Below are 6,000 nucleotides of genomic sequence, written 5' to 3' on the forward strand. Positions count from 1 at the left end.
TTCTGTTAAGAAAGGGCTTTTGAGAGGAGAGTTTAATGTTTCACAGTATTCGCTTTTAAAGGCATCATCATAGCTTTTAAAAGCTGTACCATAGGCATCGCCCCGGTAAGGTTTTTTTTTTTTTTTTTTAAACGAACCTAAAATTTTTTTATTGGAGTACTACGATTTACAGTGTTGTATTAGCCATGGTAAGTTTTGTGATGGTATCTTTTATGAATACCTGAAGGATGCAAACATATATACATACATAATTTTAAATGCCTCCATGATAGGAAGTGTTTGAATTTTAGCACGTTCCCCCTTACAGCTTTCTTAATCAACGGACTTTAGTGAAGGTAAATATTACATAGGTGATTTTTATCTTTACATTTGACAGGACTTAATAGTCTGTGTTCTGTCACTCTGAATTTTCTTCCACATGTTTCTTTGATGCTGTCAACACACTCTGTACAGTTTGTAGTGGAGCAAAGGGAGCAAACATTGAGTACTCAGACACTGGGCTTGGTGGGTTATGTATGTTTGCATTTAATCCTCATAGCTACCGTGTGCTAAAGGTAATAATATTATCTTTGTTTTACAGATAAGGACACTAACCTCCAGTATTCTTCAGTAACTTTCCTGAGTAGGTCATATAGCTGGTAAATTGTGGAGCTAGAACTCAAAATGATGTGTGTCTGATTCTAGAATATGTGCTTTTTCTGCTGTACTCTGCATAAGTATATGTGCTGACTAATACACATTTTGGGAAAATGGAAATTTTTATTACAAAGAAATCTTTCAGTTCTGTTGGTAATCTTGAAAGCAGTCAGTGTCCTTGGTTGAAAATTAGCTATTTTTTTTCCTTTTCATATGTGACAGTTTTCTAGCCAGGATAACATTTTAGCACAAGCCTGCTGATTAGTGAGAATTCCTAGTAGCCGGTAGTGACCTATCTGAAATTCAGATGTTTTCAGTAACTTTGCCTTCAGTTTCAGCCTGCCAAAGATACTTCAGAGATCAAATATCTTGTTTATTCTGGTCCTGAGTAGTTTTTGAAATTATATGACTAAAATAAAATATAAACTATTTATAAGGATTTGAATTTGCTTTATCATAACTTGGAGGTTTACGCACACATATCCACACACCTACTCACCCAACCACCTATCTTCTCCAGCAAGTGAAGTACTTGATAGCAGATGCTGTTTTTCTTCTCTTTAATTTAGTACAGAGGTTTTGGACTGAGTTTGTATTTTGCAGAAAAATACAGCAGCTGTTCTGGGATCCAGCATAATCTTTAACGGGGCTAGGGAGTGAAAGACCGTGTTGGTGAAACAGTAGAAACATCTTCCCAGTGGCCCATTGTTCACTTTTGTCCCCCACTGGTCTGTGCTCTGGCATGTTTGTCATGATGCTGAACTTGCCTACCTGACTGTTATCTCTGCTCAAGAGAGAGTTCAACTGGAAGAGTAGCCACTGAAAGCTGAAATTAAAAAAAAAAAAAAGAAATGCTAAGTGCTGGCACTCATCTTCTAGCAGGTCATTCGGTTAAGTTTACCTGTCAAATTAATTAACCCAGGCTGGAAGTTCTGGAAACATGGGCATAAGAGGGTGGAGGAAAAAGAAGTCCTGTGCTCCTCAGCATCTGTTCATGTTTTATGGAGTTTGGAGCTTTGCTTGTAATATAATATCTTGAAGTCTTCATGGGTCATATTTGGTAATGATTGAGCAAGTTTTTCTTAATAGGTACACTCCCAAGAATGGGTTAAATAATTCCTTATTTGTGAAGGTTAATTACTCATGATATTTGGGCTACTGGGCCAAAAAAGTCAATAAATGATAATGTGAGTGAGTGCTCACCAAGTAAAAAAGCCTTTCTGAAATGATTTATATTGCCACTGTATTAAAAAAGATACCAGGAAATTGTCTTATATGTATTTAGAAGTTTAGCTTCATACCTTCTTCATAATAAGCCTCAGTTTATTACCATGACCACAAATATTCATGTCGGAAAGTGAAATGGTCCTGATGAAATATTTGAAACTGTCTAAATGAATTCTAAATATTTAAGAACATATGATACTTTGATCCATTGGCAGCGCTGTTAATTTATTTGTCTGACCCTCCAATATCTTACTTCCCCCCTGCTTCAAATTTCTGTCCTTACTTTCCTTCCTCTCTTTCTGACCCTGTTTTTGTTGGTACCTGGAGCTTTCCCTTAGTTCTCAGTTGACACTGAGGTCCTCGGCAGAATGGATGATGACAAAGAAGGCAACAAAACTCTTGTAGGTCCACTCCCCTTCTCCAGATCCATGTGCTCTATGAGGTCAAGAGGGACCTGGTCAAGACCCCTTAACTCACTGCATTCTTGCACAAGAGTAGCCAGAAAGAGGGAGGCTTTGTCAACACTCTTCCTGTGGTTTCTTTCTTCTGGTCTCTCCTAAGCATTAGGGGGGAAAGCTTGTAACAGCCCATCTGCTGTGGGAGTAGCCGCTATTCCCTCATTGTCTTTTGCAGTCCAGCCCAACCCTCACAGGCTTTGCCTTGCTCCTTTTAGCTGCCATCCCACCCTTCTTCCTTTACTCCCAAGTAGGTGTTGCCTTCTCATCCCAGGAACTCCTTCCACCACAGCGCTGTCTTTTTGTCGTTCTAACTCTGAAGCCTAGTACACTGTCCACTGCCCTCTTTTATACCTTTCCTCTTGCTTGGCCTTGATCATGGAAGCCTACGCCTGTGGTTCTAGGGGAGCTGACTCAGTTAAGAGGAGGGAAGAATTCTTTTCTACTCCCAAGGTTTAGTGGGGCAGGGATACTCTTATTCTTGACTGCTAAATGAGTTTTCTGATAGAAACATTGCTCATGAGGGTTCAGTATTTTATTATACTTCTGGATCTTTGTTTCCTGGGAAGGCAAGTTCGAGGCTCAGGTAGATGACTGAAAAAACCAGCTTGCGCTCCAGAAGTTGTTTGGGGTGGTGTGCTTTTTGTTACTCAAAGGAATGGTAGGGAGCAGATGTTTAGCTCTCCAAAATTACATGTTAGGGGAATCAGGTGGCTCTTTGCAGAGATAAGCTGATAGTCTTTTTAGATGGTCAGTGGAGAATTTCTGAATTTAGACACGTGTTTTGAAATACAATTGAAGTTCAGTCTCTCCAGGATTAATGTTTGTCCTTGGAGCAGATGTTACAGTGTTGTGGAAAGAACAGAGTTTTTCTCTATCATGAAAGAATATCTTGTTCCCACTATTTCTTGCTGCTGTTCTGAAACTTTTCAAGGGTATTGGAACTATTGCAGTTATTTTACCCAAGTTTCTTTACTTAGTGATAAACACGGACAGTGTGTTTTAAGTTTACTAGTTTGTTGTTAAAGTTGCATGCTGTTACCACCGTTTGTATTGTTCAAACAAGGAATTTCAAAGTGATAAAAGCAAAGCAAAATACATTTAAATTTTGTTATTCCTAAATGTGTTCAGTCTTAGCTTGTTTGAAGGACGTATTGCTGATAAGTGCTTCCCTGATAGTTCAGTTGGTAAAGAATGTGCTTTCAATGCAGGAGACCCGAGTTCGATTTCTGGGTTCGGAAGATCCACTGGAGAAGGGATGGGCCACCCACTGCAGTATTCTTGGGCTTCCCTTGTGGCTCAGCTGGTAAAGAATCTACCTGCAATGTGGGAGACCTGGGTTTGATCCTTGGGTTGGGAAGATCCCCTGGAGAAGGGAACGGCTACCCACTCCAGTATTCTGGCCTGGAGAATTCCATGGACTATATAGTCCATGGGGTTGCAAAGAGTCAGACACAACTTTGACTTATTCCTACTAAAAGGCAAGATGGGCCCTGCTTTTTTGTCTCCAAGCCACTCGTTTAGAAAATGAATTAGAGTTAAGTGCCCTTTGTTGAAGGTGGTGAAGAATCCACCGACCAGTGCTGGAGACACCGGTTTGATCCCTGGGTCGGAAAGATCCCCTGGAGGAGGGCATGGCAACCCACTCCAGTATTCTTTCCTGGAGAATCCCATGGTCAGAGGAGCCTGGCGGGCTACAGTCCACGGAGTCACAAAGAGTTGGACATGAGTGAGCCACCAAGTGCACTCTCATGCCCTTTAAGAGTTTACCAAATTATTTAGTTGCACACAGATTGCAGTGGTTAAAATATAATCTCTAGGGGTAAAACGCTCGGATATTCAAATCTTACTTTTCAGACTAACTAGCTCTGTGATCTTGGGCAAGTTGCTTAATCTCTGACCTGTTTCCTCATTTTTGAAATTGGGATAATGTAATATCCACCTCACAGGACTTTCATGAAGGTTAAATGAGCCAGAGGATGCGTAGTATTTAAAACATGCCTGGCAATGGCAAATGCTCAAAAAGAGTTAGTTCTGTATTACTTTATCATCATCATTATTACTGCTGCTATTACTAGTTTTAACTACCTTCTGATATGATTCCCCTTCTGTTCTGTGGGTTTGTGTGTATGTGTAAGATATATTTGTTTATTCTGTAATAGTTTTTTAATGCAAAACTTGGGGGGAGTGGCAGGGAGAGCAGTATATTCAATGTTGGATACGTCCAAAATCGGCCACAATGCAGAAAATCCATAAAATATTAGACTAATTTTTTCCAATAACACTTTCTATTATGTTAGATAAAAGGAACTGTGCCACTTTGACATTATGAGCAAAACTGGGTTATTTGAATAACCACAGAGTCTTTATTAAAATTTGTGTAAGTATAAGACCAGATTCTATGTAGAGAGAGCCTTAATTTCTAAATGGTTCATTTATAAGTATTACATTTTGAAAATCGGCATCAATTTCCCACAGAAATAATGTCCCATATGGCCTTCGGATTCCCAGGCCAGCCCAACATATCTGAATCTGAGGACTGATAGTACTATAAAAACGAACTTCTATGTATAACAATGTCTCAACAAGAATATGCACTGAGTTCATCGGGTACAGAGAGATTATGAGCACAATCTTGAAGATGGTGTGTTGGGGTCACATTCGTTCACAATTCTAGCAAGGACTCCCAAGCCTTGGGCAGAGAGCTTGCTTTTGTGGTGGAAGCTAAGCACAGGGTAAGTAGTGGGACCTGGTCTCTAGAAGGGAGGAGGTTTTTCTTGGCTTGCCTCCTCAAACAGCTGTGTAGTGTAGTTGTTGTTCAGTCACTAAGTTGTGTCTGAATCTTTGTGACCCCATGGATTGCAGCATGCCTAGTGGTTGCCATCAAATTTCTGTTCTGTCATGGAACCTCTCATGTAAAATGTAGATGTAAGTACTGCTTACTTTACAAGGTTTGGGGCAGTGTTAAATGTGTTAATAAATACAAAGCAATTAAAACAGCACCTGGCCCATTGGCCCATTGGTGAGTGCATAAGAAATGTTATGTGTGTGTGTGTGTGTGTGTGTATGTGTGTGTGTGTGTGTATGTGTGTGTGTGTGTATGTATTATTAAACTTTGGCTGTTCATTGTACATATCTGCTGTAGTCAAATAGGATTATTCTCCTCCTTTACTGAGAAATACTTTCATAACTTTTCATTTTCATCCCTGCCTAAAATAAGCATCTTTTTTTGAGGCTTTTCTGGGAGTTTATTTTATAATATTGAAGCATTGGAGAAATAGGTGACTCTTTACTCTTTAAGTAAAGAGTCCCTTCTGTGTGTATCTTCTCACCCCCGTTTTAGGCCTTGTAGGGATGTGGAGATGCATTGCCTGAAAATACTGACTGTGGATCAGAATTGAGGTATAAATGTTTTGACTTCTGGTAGTTCTTGCTAAGTCATTTTTTAAAAAATAGGCAAAAATAGAACAGAGTTCCCATATACTCTTCATCCAGGTGTATGTAGCAATGGTACGTTTGTCAAAACTAAGACACTAACATTGGTATATTATTATTAGCTAAACTGAGATTTATTTGATTTCACAAGTTTTCCCACTAATGTCCTGTTCTGTTTTAGGATCCATTTGAGGGTACCATGTTGCATTTAGTTACTAGGTCATTTTTAACCTTTAGGGGCTAAGTT

The sequence above is a fragment of the Capricornis sumatraensis genome, chromosome X (genome assembly GCF_032405125.1).
Source record: "Capricornis sumatraensis isolate serow.1 chromosome X, serow.2, whole genome shotgun sequence".
Classification (NCBI taxonomy): Eukaryota; Metazoa; Chordata; class Mammalia; order Artiodactyla; family Bovidae; genus Capricornis; species Capricornis sumatraensis.